Source organism: Urocitellus parryii, chromosome 10 (genome assembly GCF_045843805.1).
Source record: "Urocitellus parryii isolate mUroPar1 chromosome 10, mUroPar1.hap1, whole genome shotgun sequence".
In the NCBI taxonomy this organism is placed as follows: Eukaryota; Metazoa; Chordata; class Mammalia; order Rodentia; family Sciuridae; genus Urocitellus; species Urocitellus parryii.
This window is the reverse complement of record NC_135540.1, coordinates 99,387,161-99,405,270: the sequence shown is the minus strand read 5'-3', so window position 1 is coordinate 99,405,270 and position 18,110 is coordinate 99,387,161.

The window sequence follows — 18,110 nt, the reverse complement described above, 5'->3', positions numbered from 1 at the left end:
TACTTTCATGAATAATAAAACAGCTAATCTTTGTCCTGAAATATTGTGTTTTGATCATCACAGTGTAAAAAGCTTTCCCACAAATTACACAACACTAAAATCTAGGCTACAACCTGCAAGGCCCTGGGAACTATCTGCTTTCCAAACAAATCTCAAGATAATATTTTTTTTGTTTGTTTTGTGCACCACATACTCATGCTACAACTGCTTCACTTCTCCACTATGAAACAATTAAACAATTCAATCATTTTCTTCTGTTGGATATTTTATTCCATGAACTACTTAAGAAGTCATTGGCCTTAATAAACAATAAACATTTAGTGAGACTCAACTATGTTTCAGATGTTTTACTACTGATATTTTCAAAATAAGAGAGTCTCCCCAAAGCAAACACACCTAGTTAGACTCCCCACTTCAACCCCTATGTGGACTGTATCTATATAAACACCTGGAGCTTTCATTCACATGAAGCAGCATCTATCCATTCAGTACAAACTCTTTATGCCTCTGAAAACATGATACAGAACAGTCAGCATTTACCTGGGGAGCAGCTGAGGATTAGAAATCTGAGTGGGCCATCCAGTAAGAGCTGTAGCTGAGAGCTTTTACACATCAGCAAGCAACACTGGAATGAAATGAGGATACAACAAAGGGTGACTTGTTTTGATCTGGTGGAGAGGAAAGAAAAATCAATCCTATGCAAAAGCATGAAAATTGTGTATCTTCAGTGTCCGCCTCTCTACTTTGCATTCTCTTTGGCTCCATGGAAACAGTAATTCCTCTTCACTTACCTCATGTAACTAGTGTTTCTTTATCCACCCACTGAAGAAAATTTGTTCTTGACAAAGGAAAGTGCTCCGTTCACTTTATGATAAGTATGAATCTTTGAATTCTACCCTATCTGTCCAGCACTTGAGAAGAGTCAGCTAAACAATAAAGATCAATGTAATATGAACAAGCACACTGACCCTGCCACCAAAGCTCTGCCCTTTTCCTTCCCTTAAAGAATAAAAAGGTTGAGGGGCTAGGGTTGTGGCTCAGCCCTAGAGCACTTGCCTTGCACACACATGTGAGGCCCTGGGTTTGGTCCTCAGCACCACATATAAATAAATAAATAAATAAACAGACAAGCAAACAAAATAAAGGTATTGTGTCCATCTACAACTAAATATATATATATATATATATTTTTTTTTTAATAAAAGGTTTGAACCTGACTCTGCAGTCCATTCTCCCACATAAGATTTGGATCATAAGAAGATGAAATAAACAAGAACCAACAATTCCAAGAAAAAATAGAAAGGAGCAGAGATTTAGATATTTTATTACTTCTTTACTGATTATTTCAATTTCACCCCTGAAATTCTTGAGAAATGGGAAGACCCTCTTCATTTAACCTTGCATCTAGTCACTATAAGCTCTTACAAACAAACCACAAATGATAACTAAGCATTGATTTCAGATCTGCATGAATCCCTAAATTCACCCTGGGACCTATCAAAAATCACATTTGCTCCTGGTTCTAAATTTAATTTCATGGTGTAACTTTATACCCTCCTTCAAACTTCACCCATATTGTTCTTAAAAACTCTTTAACAGTTTGGACGATAAACTCTGATAAACTATAACATTTTGAACTTTATGATACTTCAACTTTATCTATGGACAACAGAGAGTTGACTTAACAGATGAAGTACTATGATTTGGAGATGAGAAGTCCCCAGAAAGTTCATGTGTGAGACAGTGCAGGAATGATTAGATTACAAAATTTGTAACCTAATCAGTTAATTAATCCATTTGATGGATTAACAATTTGTACTAATGGGTGGTAATGGTAGGCAGGTAGGTCATGACTGGAGGAAGTAGGTTACTGGGGGCATTCCTTTAGGGATCATATTATCCCCAGCTTCTTGCACTCATGCTCTCTCTGCTTCATTGTTGCTTTCCTCTGCCATGTTCTTCCACCATAATGTTTTGCCTCACCTTAGGCCAAGAGCAAAGGACTCAGCAAACCAAGGATTCAAACTCTGCATCAGTGAGCCAAAACAAACTTTTCCTCTAATTTGTTCCTTTTTTTTTTTTTTTGGTACTGGGGATTGAATCCAGTGATTCAACTACGGAGCCATATCCCCAGCCTTCTAAGTTGTTCTTTTGGAGTATATTGATCACAGTGATGCAAAATAGACTAATATGCCTAGCTAAATCAAATTGAATTCTAATGAAAAGACTGTCTTCCACATTGACCATAGGCCAGCTTCTGTTAAATTATATCTGAAACACCCCTAAAAGGGTATGTTGTCAAAAGAAGGACAATGTGAGGAGCAGATCAAAAACAAATATTCATAACAGAGTCGCACCTAAGGCTTTTACAAAAAAACCTGTACCTATTGTTTGCTCTTTCTTCTACTAATCTTTGATCTTCACTCAATTTGGTATAAATCTTTTGTCATAAAAGTTTACCCAGTGTGGGGAGGGGATGCTTGAAATCCCAGTGGTTTAGGAGGCTGAGGCAGGAGGATCACATGTTCAAAGTAAGCTTCAGCAATGCAGAGAGGCCTTAAGCAACTTACTGAGACCTTGTCTCAAAATTTAAAAAAAAAAAAAAAAGTGTGGTGCGGGGTGGCACTGGGGATGTGGCTGAGTGGTTAAGTTCTCCTGGGTTCAGTCTCCATACCACACACACACACAAAAAAAAATTTACCTATTCTTCCTCAATGTTCATGCTATTGCTGTTTGGAAGATCTTTCTTCTTCCTCTCCACCTTTAAGTTGTATTCATCTTTCAAGATGAATACAACTTTTTCAGAATACTTGTTGTAATTTACCAGTAGAATAAGTTGTTTCCTGAATGCTAATTTAGGCACTTAGTTTGCACTTTTAGGATGACATAACAGTCTTAGAGTTATTTGTCTAGATTTGTGTTCATCAGCATTAGAGAACACATGCACAAATCAGTGTCTTAATTATTTTTATATTCTTTAATTGGAGTGCCGTCATGAATACCTGAGTTTGTAGCCCTCTCCATAATTTTTTCACTGATGCCCATTCCAATTCTATCAGTTTGTAATCTAAATAAAGGCCATGATTACTACACAAAAACAATGTTCTGCAAAAGCTAGTTCTCCAGCCTCACCAAATTATACCAATGTACACATGATTATTTCAAAGTCAATCCTAACATCAGTGCTTTGATCATAATAAACAATAAATATTGAATTTAACTTTATTGATGCAAAAAGCTATTCAGTCTTTCTTTAAACATTCTAATTGGCGTGCAACTAATCATTCCACCAGTTAGATAGCAAGTTGTTGAAATCAAGGCATTTAAGTAACAGCTATTATCACAAGACAAGAGAATGAGATTATGAATGAGTATTGAAGTAGATTTTACTTGTATATATAACATAAAATAGGGTGATTTTATATTGTGTATATAAGTAAATCACAAATCATCAAGTTTTACTCATGAGTAAATGGATTACAATCACACACAAAGGAATTACAGAATTCACTTTTTTTGAAACATCACTTTCTTAATCAATGAAATGGGTTCTGTGATGACACTCACTTTTTAGCTTTATAGAACTATGACTACAGGATCACAATCAGATTTGTCTCAGCTATCCAGCATCAGAGTTTATGTTTCTTTTAAATAAATGAAGGGAAGAAGGGGAAGAGACTCTTTTTTGTAGTCATAGGTTAAGACCACCGTGTCATCTGGAAAATTATGAACTTTAACTTTTAAAATAAGTTTGGTTTATGTGGAAATCATTCAGAAAGGATAAATATAAAACCAGTGATAGCATGTTTTCTGGAACATATCAGAATTCAGCCAAAGATCAAAATGTAACTGTAGGGTTACAGAAAAATAATTTATGCCTGCCAACAGATAGTATACAAAACTGTTTTAAAATAATCTCAGTAGATGGTATATATTATACACATACATACTCCCATAGTATAAATATTCAGTATAAAGCAAAAACTTATCACATCAGAATTTTAAATTTAATGATTTAAATGATCTATTTTTGCTAGTACTTTCATGTGTTTTTTCCAAATGCTGAAATTTATCCTATGTCCTGGTAAGAGACAACATTTTCTGGAAAAGTTTCACTTGACATCTTATTTTTATTTTTTAACTTATACGTATAATCCCAGAATTGAAAACTTTTCATTGTAACATGTTTGTTCATTTTTCATTTTTTTTAAGTTCACCCCTTTAAAATGAATCAAAAAGAATGATGTTTAAGCACATAGAAGAGGGCATTTAAGACTTACTACATCTCCTTGGCTAAATCTTCAACTATTGAAAATAATAGCCAAGATGATTTAGCTCTGTTGACCTCCTTACCTTCCTGAGTGTTCCAAGAACAGTATCTTTCCCTCTGTGATAGCATGTATTAGTCTTTGTACCAAATATCTCATGTACTCTAAGGAAAATCAGCACAAGAGAATGTTTTAGACAGCAAACTTTTAAGTTCAAATAAAAAGTCAACCACTTAGTAGTTATTTTACCTTGGCAAGATACTCAGACCTCTTTGTGCCTTCTTTTCCTCATCTATGATTTGGTGATAATAATAGTACTTAGCTGTTATGAGTAGAAAATTAGTTAATCTATGAAAAGTGCTAGACAAATTGTAAGTTCTCAATAACTGCTAATTGTTGTTTTAGTCCCAATTTTATCACTAAATAATGTGGAATGTCAGAAGAAAAGTCATTTATCCTCATGTCACATGAAGATTATAGCCAATTACTAGGGTTGTTACAAATGCAAGTTAAAACTTTTGTTAATTTATGCATTACCTTGAAAGGGTCAATTTTTGTATAAGTGATTTATCTTAAAATAGATAGAGCAAGTGGATTAAAGATATGCTAAAGGCACATATAATGGTATATAGGGGACCTAGAAAGAGAAAAAAATAAAATGAAGAAAAATAAATAAATGAATACACTATCTAATCTTGACCTGGGAATTCTGTACACACTGAAAAGAATGTGTAATATATATACCCCCCAAATCAACAGTGTTACAAAACACAAATATCTGGAAAACATTATAAACATGATACAGCAACCATTTTAGAAAATGCAACATCAAAAGTACTAAATAAATATTAGGTGATATGAATACATACATCTTCAGAACATTCTTATAATGTATTTTTTATCTTCAATTTACTTATTGCAAAACAAAAGTTCAGAAAAGTAAAATAAATGACCCAAGGCCTATGATACAACTAGAACTATGTAAGAGCTGGAATTCAAACCCAAGTCCTTTGCTGGGAATGACTGTGTTAAAGATAATTAACTGCCTCTTGGTCCCATGAAATCACATCATGTCAGTGTGCCTGAGGCAATGGCAGAAAACAGCCAGTTCATTTTGCCAAACACTTTAGAAAGATTAGGTTTTGTTTCCATTAAAGAAGTGGAACATATGGTTCAGGTGGCCAAACAAGTAAGTGGTAATGGTTTCATCAATATCCTAAAGAAGCTGAATAATTAATGGACAATAGAAAAACATTAACAATGCAAGAGTGAGAAGAGTTGATATAATCATCTGCAGCCTGTATGTAGCCAACTATATACATTATGTTTTATATTGTGTAGATTGAATTGTTACAGGGAGTTGCAAGCAGAGTTTTCTCACATGCAATTTTAACCTCTCATTGGCTTTAGAACCTACATTGTACTTCTCTTCCACTGGTCAGAAGAAAATTTGTTCTATTCTCCTTACATGACATTCTGCTTCTTTTATTTCCTATATTCATGAAGAGAGGTTAAATGCCATACTCCACAAATGTCAAAATTCCAATAGCTTACCCCAGTAAGCATTTATTTCTCATTCAAAAATGCTTTGAATGAGTTTCCCTACTAGATAGTTGGCTCTCCTTTGAGCTGTGACAAGGAACTAGGACCACATCTGTGAATGTCAGCTATCATCTTCATCTAAGATTTATGAATCATGTTCAACAAGAGAAAAAGCAAAAAAAAAAATCATACGTGGGAGGTTTTAAAGGACTGGACTGGAAATCTGCATGTATTATAGCATTCCTACCGCATATGCATTATATATTATATATTACAATGTATTCACAATAAGATGCTCCCCGTCCCAAGATATAATTACACTGTATTAATGCCATCATATCTTAAAAATATTCTGAGTCAAAACTTCATTTAATATACCTAACCAACTAGTGTTGCTTATCGCATAACATACTGTAAAGTATCAGTTGTTTCTCCTCATGATCACTTGGTTGACTGGCAGTTGTATTTCACTGCCATTGCCCAGCATCATGAGAGAGTATGGTACCATAAGTTGCTAGCCCAGAAAAATATTAAAGCTCAAAATTCAAAGCATGACTTTGCCTGAATGACTATCACTTTCATCCCATTATAAAGCTAAAAAAAAAAAAAATCTCAAGTCACACATTTCTTTGAGTAGAAATTAGATGGTCTATCAACAAGTGAGTATAAGAAAGGTTGTCTAGCACACAGGAAGACATAATGATGTGGGACCTAATATTTTTACCTGAACACAATCCCTCATTCTAGAATTCCACAAACACCTCAAGGACCTCCCAAATGGACCTTCTCAAGAAGTTTTCTGGGTTTCTCCAAACACAGATCTTATTTCTGCCATTTGTGATCTAATAAGTATATTTGTAGAGTTTTTTTCTGTTTTGTTGCCAAGTTGTTCTTAAGGAATGTACCCTCAGGTGAACTGGAGAGGTTAAGAGTATGATACAGAAACCAACATCACAAGGTCAACTGCAAGCATGTTTACTTATTAAACTTCATAACCTTAGAAAGATTTAACTTTCCACAACTTAGTTTCCATATGTAGAAACCAATACTTACCTCAAATATGGTTGAAAGTTTAATCTGACATAATCTGTACGAAGCTCTCAGAAGAGTGCCTGGAATAGGTAGGTGAGTACTCAAAAAATGGTATCCATTATCTTAAATCTGCCATTAATTACCCATTTACTTATCTCATTCCTTTTTACCAGGCCATAAAACCCCTGAGGGCCAAATCATGCCTTATTCATTTTGAGGTCCTACATTTTTCCCTCCACAGTACCTTGAGAATGTTAGCTAACCCAATGATTAATGGATCAAATATTTTCTTATTTCTTTATAAAGAATTTATATACACAATCATTTTATATGATGAAGAAATAATACATATAAAAACAAAATTCATTGTAATGCTTCACACTCAGTTGCAAAATATTAAAATAAGTCATAATTTTCCCCATTACTTCACACAGTTTAGTATATAAATGTCTTCCTAAATGTATAGGGTTGTATTTATGATTGAGTTTTACCCTGTGTGCCCTTTATATTAATGTAAACTCTTGAACAGTGACCAAAAATCATTACAGTTTGATGTCTGTGCAGTGGCCAGAATGAAATGAATTGGTCTCAGTCCAATTCCTGGTGGACAAGTGTCTAAATCAAAAAATGCCACCACAATTAACACTACTTTAGTTAATAGTTTTAACCACTGGGGTCAAGGATAAGATGAATAATAAAATTTGAACTAACCTTGTGATGCAAGTTTGTAACTCCTTCCAAAGTAGAGGTTGGATTAAGTTAAAAGAGATGTCTACTGACTAGTAAATTCACAGAATAAAAGAAAAAAAAAGGACCTTCGTCGAAGCTAAAAAATTATATAATTTCATGAAACCAATTTGCATGTAAAACTCTTTCCTTCTCACAAATAACATCAAAAGTTTTCTTTATAAAAATAATTTTTTTTTCAGGTACACTGATGTACACCTTTAATTCCAGGTACTTAGGAAGCTGAGGTAGAAAGACAGGAAATTCAAGGATAGCCTAGGCAACTTAACAAGAGCCTGTCTCAAAATAAAGTTAAAGAAAAAGGGGGCACAGGGATGTAACTCAAAGGTAGAGCACCCCTGGGATTAATCCCTAGAAAGAAAAAATAAATTTTTAAAAATGCTTACAAGAATTTTCAACCTGCTATTAATTTTGGCAAATCAAGTTGAGAATTTAAATATATATTTTATTTCCAAATCACAAGATTCACTGATGACTTTTGAAAAACCAGGATAAACACAAATATTCCCTAGGGTCTTCTACAGAAAGGTAGAAGAAACAAAATCTCTGGGTCCACAGAACTTCATTGAAAGACTTAAACATACAAAAGCTAAAAGCCTTTCTAGTAGAAAATCCATAAAATTTGAATATTTATCCCTTTGCAGAATTATGAGATTGTTTATAGTTTGTATTTTAAAGGGGGCCAGACATTTCATTTTTATGTATGAGATAATCAGAGCTTTTATAAATTAAGTTACCCAGAGTTACCTAGCGATCTCCACTCTGCATGGAGAAATTTCTTGTCCATTTTGAAACATCCTACATTAATAATAAATTCTTCTTTATGTATATGTATGAATTAATGTCACTCAAAGCCCTGAGAAACATCAATGAATAAAATAGGCAATACTTCCTGCCCTAACTCTTCCCTCATAAAAATTTACCAATTCCATATAAAATTACACTGATCATCTCATCACTAATGTGAAAAGTTAGAACATAGGAAAAGGAGTCATAAAAATTAGGTGAAATCCTCAGTTTCCCATTATACAGTTTCATGATCTTGAGTGTGTTGTTTTGTGCCTCTTCTAGAGAAAAGGCATGTACTCTGCAATTACTCTATATGATTCTTTGCTTTTTTAAATACTTAGTTACCTATTAAAATTCATCCAAAAATACATTTATTCATTTATTACTGTGGACCGGGAACTCTAATAAAATAGGGCATAAAATAGCAAACAAAGAAATTTGGCAAGTTTTGTGCACTGAGGAATTATTATTATTTGTAATTTTAAAATCCCAATCTGTCTTATGATAACCCTTACTAATCCTAAATTTTGAAGCAAAGTCCTCCCATAAAATAGAAGCAAAGAAAGTGAGGACAGAAACTGGAAGTTAGCAGAGAAAAAAGAACTTACTAAATATTCAGACTTTGATAACTTTTAAAAGACTAAAGACTTGTAAAACATGTACCCTATTCTCATATATGTAAGCAACCTTTAATAAAATTTTACATTAGATGGATTGCAAGGGTAGTTCTAAGACTGGTGAACTGTGAAAAAAAATGAAATAAAAGTATTTTGTGTATCATAGACTATTCACACAATGGAACCTTTTCAGTCTTGAAAGATATTTAATCTCCTTTATTTCTCTTTAGGTTTTGAAAATGTTTCACATACAATGATGATTTTATTTTATTTTTACCTTTAATTTCAGTCTCCAACCTCAATATTCATACTTTTCAAATGTAAACAATCCATGAATAGCTACACAATTTAGGGTTATTAATTAGAATAAAGTTGGCAATTTGACTGCAGAGTTCAGCCTGTTTTCTTGTGATTCTTTAATGCAGTTGACTGCCTGCAAACATTTAAATGATTCCCCTGCCACTTGTCTATGTATTTAAGCAAATAGTCTATTACAAGAACAAAGACCTACTTGGTTTTTCTAATTTGACAGAGGATAAAAGAAGGCTTTCACAGCTTTGTTTTATTTCTAAATTCATTTAGCACCAAGTGCATATCCTGTTCGACTTTTTTTTGGAACAGGTTCATTATGAAAATGGTCTAATAATGAATAGTTGGACCTAGAGTTTTTATCCATCCCCAAATGAGCCCAAGCTTGCTTCTCATCATTTCTTTGTTTCATAATTATGTTCTCTTTCAATCCATTCTGTGGTCTCCTCCTGAACATATTCCCTTTGTACTGAGTTTTCTTTCACTGTGAATACCTCATTATATGAAGTAATTTCAATTATAAATTTGTAATGTAAATGTAACAACTGATATCTAGATGTCTAATTTTCTTGAATAACCTGTTGACAATTTATGACACAGGTGCTTGCTAAGCATCTTATTACTTACATTAGGGAAATAGGAAATAAGTCATTACAAATAATATAAAGTTTAGGGCCGGGGTTGTGACTCAGCAGTAGAGGGCTTGCCTAGCATGTGGGAGGCACTGGGTTCAATTCTCAGCACAACATAAAAAAAATAAATAAAGATATCATGTCCATCTACAGCTAAAAATGTTTAATTAAAAATAATATAAAGTTCAAATATTTTATAACTCTTGAGAATGACCTACCCCTAAGCCAAAGTCTTGAATGCAGATAGTTTTTAGGACTGGGCAGGGGAACCTACAAGGAGAGAAAGTAATATAAGATTGTGGAAATTTAAAAACTAAGGCATGCCAGGCATGGTGGCACACATCTGTATTCCCACCAACTTGGGAGGCTGAGATAGGAGGATTGAGAGTTCAAAGGCAACTAACTGAGGGCCTGAGGAACTTAGGGAGACCCTGTCTCAAAATAAAACATAAAAAGGGGCTGGAGATGTGGCTCAATAGTTAAGCAACCCAGGGTTCAATCCCTGGTACAAGACATAAACATCTCTACCTCTTTGTAGCTAGGGCATTTTCGGTGATGTCCTACAACCATCTCATATGTGTTCACAAATACTGTGGTTTTTTTTTTTCAATTTTCAGGAAGCTTATAAGTTGATTTTTAAATCATTGTTGGTTTGAATTAGACACATTGCTAGTATTTACATAATGAAAATTGGCAAATAATACCTATTAGGGCATTTATTTCTTTCACCCTGGAACATCATTCATGAATGCTTTTAACTGCTGTACTTTATAGATCCACAGACTACAGCAATATTTTTGTAAATAAAATGTTTTAGGAACACAATATATCTATTCATTATATATTACCTGTGACTGTTGCTATACTACAAATCAGACTCAAGTAGTTACAAGATAAAGATCATATGACCTGCAAACCCTAAAATATTTACTACAGTGCCATGTGCATATTCCTGTGTTGAATAATGCTGACTGATTTTTCTGACTTGATAATGCAGAACCCTGTAGCAAGAATATTCTGTTTACATGTTTGCTTTTGCTTATCAGTACAATAACAAGGATTACCCTCACTTTTCCTTGAGTAAGGTTCATTCATATCTTTCCTAATTCATATACTTGTCTCCCTCTATATGAGCACATTTCTTGGTTCCCTAAATTAATCAGCTAGTTTTATGGAGTTTCTGAATAGGAGAAGATTTTAAGTTCCCAGGCCCTTGTATAAACACATCCTGGAAAACTTCAACATAATCATCCTATTAGTGATGGATTTTGTCCCCCTTTTATACTCTACATCTCTCTATCACTGTAAATCAGTTTCTTATCTACATAGCCACTGACTTAGCCTATACCTAGATCATGGTCTTCAGTTTTTCAAGAGCCAAGGCCCCTCGACTCCATTGGTTGACTGTCGCAGGCCCATGAAGGGTCCAGGACTTTCCCAAAGAAACAAGTGGCAATTTGAGTTCCATTCGACTGATCCTAAGCTTTTGATTTTTTACTTCTTTTCTAGTTAAAGAAGGTCTTTGTTGAATTCCATTTACCGCTCCTATTTCTTATGTCCATTATTCTACCAGTAAGATAAAATGTGCATTGTTAACATAGAACTAAAGTGATATATAAAACGTCTTGATTCACAGGTTTCTCCTATCTGTCATTATTCTCAAGGAATTTTTCAAAGTGTCCTTTCATTCCATGTTTGCATAACTATACTTATTTTTAGGGCATATCTGTTTCATATTTGATTACTTCACTTATTATCTGCTAATCCCAATATGAATCATAATGGCCAATCAGAAGTTAATAAAATTTAAAAGCATGGGAAAAGTCTTAGAGACTTAGACATGATATGTAACACAGGCTCTGATTAAAGTCCTTCATATTTTCTTCAAATTTAATTTGAAATTATCTTGATCCAAAATACAGTCATAGAGACCAAAACTGAAAATATACTATTTTCATTCTTTTTCTGAGATTCTAAATATCAGTAAAAATGCCACCTTTTTATAATTACCAGAAGAGAAACATAGGTGAGTTTGTTCTACTGCTTTCATTGTTAAATTAGATGTTAGGTGTTATATTTGGCAAGCATCTTGCAAAGAATTAAATACAGTGTAAACTAAATTAAACAAAATGGAAATAGGTAAAGCAATGAAAACTGGATATACTTGGCTAGGAGTTTCTCTCTTCCTCTCTCCCTCCGATACTCACAGCTCTCTCTACCATCCCTGTCTCTGCTTCTACTTCTCCTCACTTTATGCTCAGGCAGACTCACTACATGTAGCAAAAAATGGCACCCTATGGCAACTATAAACCTATATATTAAGTGTGAAGCACCAAAGAGAATAAGAACTTTTACTAATAGCTCAAGAAAATATGCAGCAGAGGGAATTTTGATTATCCCAAACAATAGAAACACATATGTAAATTTAGCAATTAATGAAGGAAAAAAAAAAGCTTTAATTGGCCAGGGCTGGATCACATAATCTCTATGGTGGTATTTTGGGGAAGGTCTCACACAAGAATCCATTAATATTGGAATATGTCAAAACAAAAACACAAACAGCAAAAGAAGGGAAAACAGAGTTATTATATCTACCAATGTCTTATATATGGACTAGAAAAACTGCTTGCTTTTAATGTGAAATTTGCAATGTAATGAACATGTCCGGTGTGAAATACAACCAAAAATCGAGCACAATAGCTCTTCTCTAAAAGTTCTTGCTTCATTTCTGATGAAAGAATAATGAATAACTGGACAAGAGAAAGAGTGAGTGTTCAAGCATAGACACATCTTCTCTGTCCAGGGTAATGCTTACATTCAATAACTTCAAGGTCAAATTGACCACTTGTCAATTCTTAAAAGAGTTTTAATCAATTGGGGGTTGATGTAACCATCTGTCCAGTGTAGATTCACACTGCTGGAAGGCCAAAAGCCAGAAAAGCCAAAAGAGATAGCTTAGGCATATGGAAATGTCAAGGTTTATACTCCATAGCAAAGTTCTCAGGAATGTAAACTTTAAAGTTTTTTCATCAAATATCCTCTAAAAGCATCTTCTGATGGCTTACCTTTGAATCCTTGAATTTTGTCTCACTTTTCATTTACCTAATACCTTAATCATAACAGACTTCTTAAATTCCAAATTATTAAATTCAATTCACAGAACGTGTAATCATTGATTAATTCATCCCATTTCTTGCAATATGGCTTTGAGCAAGTCACAAATCACCTCTTTTTGAAATACTCTCTATTTTTACTTCCCACACATATCCCTTTACCTTTTACCAATCCTCATAACCCCTGAATTCCATACTACACATTCCTAACTGACTGAATCTCTGGTTACCACAGACTGAATCTAGTTGCTTGATTTTAGCATTTACTTCATGAACATGTATATCTGTGCAAGTATTTTCTCCATTACATGGTAAATATGTTGAGAAGATAGACTCATTAACAATTACATCTCTAGTCACAAGTCCAACAGAAGAATAACAAATTTTCAGCAAAATAATTCTGTTTATGTCAAAGTTTTAAAATGAAAGTGCCTGTGAGTGACATCTGATATAAAATTATTTGTTTACTTTGGAGGTAATGGAAAGCTATCATAAGGATTCTGAGGGAGGTTTATTGATACTTTCATGGGGTATAGAGATTATTGTTATGGCAATATCAAATGACAACATCAAATTCAAAATGTTATGTGGATATGGGAGAAAACACTTGTATGAGGAAGAACTCACTTTTTCTTTCTCTAAGACAAAGAGAAACAGTATACCCTGTGGATCAAATGCAGAAGTGTGAGAGTAGAAGAGAGGTAGAAGTGTTCAAATCACCATATGTATACATATTTTATATTTGATAGGTGTTTACACATTATATTTTAGAGTCAGATGCTCTGTGAAATGTTATTTTTACCTAAAAACCAGTAACTGGTAAATTAGAAAGCTAATAGACTTAGTCCATGAATCAAGTTCAGCCTTAGATAAAGAATAGGTTTATAATTAGAGTGAAGTTTTCCATTTCCCTTCCTTTGCTTATTATAATATTACATTTGACCAGAAACATCACTACTTTTACATTACTTTTTTTTCATTCTGAAATACTGATAATACATTACAACCTAATAAAGTCATGGAAATGAATAAATACACGGAAAGCAGAGCTTTAACAAAAAGTGATTGTTTTGCAGCCCTATGGGCAGTTCTCTCTGACTTCTCCATACCTGCTGGCCTCCTTTAAGTAATAATTGTTTGCCTAGAAAATGAAGCACAATAGTGAAAACTAACCATGTATTCTAGCTTACTGAGAGGTCACGAAGAAAGAAACTAGAAAAACCCTTGACTGTTCATTCTGTAGACCACAAGAAGGGTTACTGGTGGAAAATGGGTTGATAGTCCTGGAGGAAAGGGCTGTTTTTCCTCTCCCTGGTGAAGCAGCCTCAGGGTAGGATGGGGAGGAAGAGAATACATGAATACTGAATACCCTTTTTCAAGACTGAGACAATTGCAAGGAAAGTGATCCAAAAACTAGCCCCTATACTGGCCAATGGGAAAAAAAAAATGTTTGCAGCCTCCTAATGTTTTTTTGTATTTAAATGCTAGTTTTCGGGGTGCTAAAATGTTATATTAAAATCCAGGTTGGAAAAAAAATCCCAGTCGCCTCCAGTCTTAAGAATGTTTTGACTTATGATTTTTCTATTCTACAATGATGCAAAAGTTATATGCATTTAAGAGAAAGCATACTTTAAATTTTGAATTTTGATTTTATCCCAGACTAGGAATAATGCAGTACAAAATTTTTGACACAGCTAGGAGGTGGCAGCAAACTCACTGCCAGCCATGACATCACAAAGTTAAACAACATAGTCAGCAGTGCACCATGTTCCTAAGCTATGCTGTTTGGCAGGCTAGGTGCATTAAATGTGTTTTCACTGTAAGATGTTTTCAACTTACTATGGGCTTATCAGGACATGACCTGAGAAACTGATGTGACTCCATTTTTTTTTTTTTTTAAAAGAGAGTGAGAGAGGAGAGAGAGAGAGAATTTTTTTAATATTTATTTTTTAGTTCTTGGCGGACACAACATCTTTGTTGGTATGTGGTGCTGAGGATCGAACCCGGGACGCATGCATGCCAGGCGAGCGTGCTACCGCTGAGCCACATCTCCAGTGTGACTCCATTTTTGAGAAACCAGCCTCTACCTTAGAGCAAAGCCTGTCCAAGGAAGGGGGCGTGACCTTTGTCCTTGGAAAGACCCACAGAGCACTCCTAGGCACATACCCACCCTGCAGTGTTATTTATCTACAAATAAAAGGAGAGATCTGCTACCCAGGTGTTCCTGACTCAGTCAGGCTAGGTGGGGGCCCATAACAACCCCCTAGCAACTATCAATCAGCATGAGGCAGGGAAAATACCTGGGATGCCAGATGACCCTCCCAATAGTTTAGGGTGGTTGATAACATGTTGGGAAAACCTGTAGTTCAGCATGTACTTCCCTCATGGCTTAAAACAATCAGTTCAAAGGAATCCCCCTCTTGTACTGACCAATCACCCCTACCCAACTTGTTCCCGCCAGTGAATGTGCTAATCATGTTTTAGAGTTGTTTTATGATTTTCCCATGGTGTGTGATGATTTGCTAAGAGATGCTATGATGTATGTGAAGTCCCTGCCTTCCCCAAAGAGTGTATAAAGCTGCTGCAAACCCTGGTCTCGGGGCCTCTCAGCGCCACCAGTTGCTGTGTGCACGGAGGACCGAGCTAGCTCGCAATAAATGCCTCTTTGCTGCTTACATCAATCTTGGTCTCTGGTGGTCTTTTGGGGGGTCCCGAACTCAAGCATAACAGTAGAAAGTAAAGGAAATAAGGGGACTGCCTCCCCCAGCCTACAGTTGGAGAGGTGGGACTGTGATAAATCTAGCAAGCCTCTGCTTGGCTGTGTTGCTGGAGCTCTTCAAGATAAATTACACAGCATTTGCCAAGCCCTCCTCCTCTCTTGCCCCCAGTAAAAGTCTGAAAAGAAAAGGGGTCAGTATGTGATAGATTGTCAATAAAAGGATCATCTAAAAGTCCTATTTAAATATTGGATTTGCCTCTGAAGGTATCTATGATAACTGACCAGAGTAAATGTGTTAAAAGGGTGAGATTTTTATCTCATAAATTTCCCCAGTCTTTTCACCTCATTAAATAAGAGAAGGTCCTCTTTCCTTATTTAGTTCCTTCCTACCACTCACACTCTTAAGAAATTCTTTGTCAGAATTTCATGGCGCAGAATTATAGAACAGACAGATACAGGAACCAAGAAGTGGAAAGACTTTCACAGGACACTAGGATTGACTGTATAATAAAACAGAGATCGGAAAATGAAGACATGGAAAAAATATTTATAGGATTGGGTAATAAGGATAACGCAGAAATAATATTATTTATTTCCTTATTTTTAACTCAAATGCTTTTGAAGCATTAATCTTAGAGAAAACAGACTCCAAAGCACTATAAGTTAGGACAGAATTTTAAATAGAGGAAATGGGAAGTCTTTCAGGATTTAAAAATAAGAAATATCATACATTTAGGGATTTCCATGCCTATATGAAATTCACCACAGGGTCTGGAGTTCTGAGATTCACAAAGCTTTACTTTTATCATAGATAGCACATGTTCAATAGATGACTGCTGTGGATCCTTTATTTGAAATTGTGCCTCATTCACAGAAGTGAATCAGATTGACAGCTAAGGCGACTATCTGTAGACATTCACTGCACCTTGGAGATTTTTTATTGGGCTGCTTTTGACATGCGTCTTGACTATCCCTTCGCTTTCTACATTAGCGCTGACAAATCAGATTATTTCTCTATAACTTTTCCCTCTAATTTGTAAACACGTGACCATGAATTTTTCTTCTTTTGAGGTAACACAATGACCATTCACTTTTCTAGAAGAACAAGTGGTGGGGGGTAGTGCTCAGAAAAGGATGAAAAATACAACCAGTACACAGTGAAATGTTTATGTGTACAATTCTGTTTCTAAGGCATTATCAAAGTATCTGCTAGCTTCACTTAAAATAACTTTAAAACATTGTGTTTCCCTAATCAGACAAAGTATATAAAGAAAAAAATCTTTAAAATGTAAAGGACTAGGATTTTCAGTCATCATTTTAATACATCAGTGCAGCCTGACAAAATTACCTCCAATTAGACCTCCCAAAGGTAAGGAAACAATTAGTACTCAGAAGGTGAACACTATATATATTTTTTCAACATGGTAAATACTATTTTTTTAAAATCTGTTTTAGAAACATTTTCATGAATAATGAGGGGTACTCTAAGTGAAGAGAAAACATATCAAATAGAATGACCATTGATAAGTGGCATTTACACCTCCATTGAAGAAAATTATTATTCCCAACAAACAGTAAACAGCAAAACTGGATCTATATATTGTAATTCAATCAAACAATTCTTGTTGAGTGCTTTCTATATGAAAAGTAATATACTAGAGGTTAGATTGCAAAGATGAGAAAACCACAAATTAATGGAAATAAATGTCAATTTATTCACTATAATAAAAATGTGCTGCAGAGCTCTGTATGGTATTCCACTAGAAAGGGAGGGGAATTATGCTTCTGTCAACTGTGGGATTAAGAATAACTTAATGCCACAAGTGGATTTTAAGTTGAATTTCAAGGATTATAGCTAGATGTGGTTTTGGGAAAATATAGAGAAGTAATTGAGCAAAAGTAGAAAAGTTCACAGTGTACAGTGTAGGGCATGAAGACATGAATAAACCAGAGGAAGTAGTCAAAAGACACTGGAGAGACTGAATTGTTAGAACATAGTATCAATTACATCCCTACTTAAAGCAAGCATATTATGATACACTGTTTAGTATTCCACCCTGAAGCATCTGTTTTCAGATTTTTCCTATTTTGGACATTTGCATTAAAAAAAAAAAATTCTTTCTTTCTTTCTTTCTTTCTTTCTTTCTTCATGTGGTATGTGTGTGTGTGTGTGTGTGTGTGTGTGTGTGTGTGTGTGTGTGTGCGCGCGCGCGCGCGCCCGTGCATATGTGTATACCTTACAACTATCTGCACAACTATAAAAGTTGTTCAAAATGTTAGCTTCCAGAAATGAGGGTGAGTCTGCCACCAAAAATTCACTGCTTCTGTTCTCAGAGTTATTA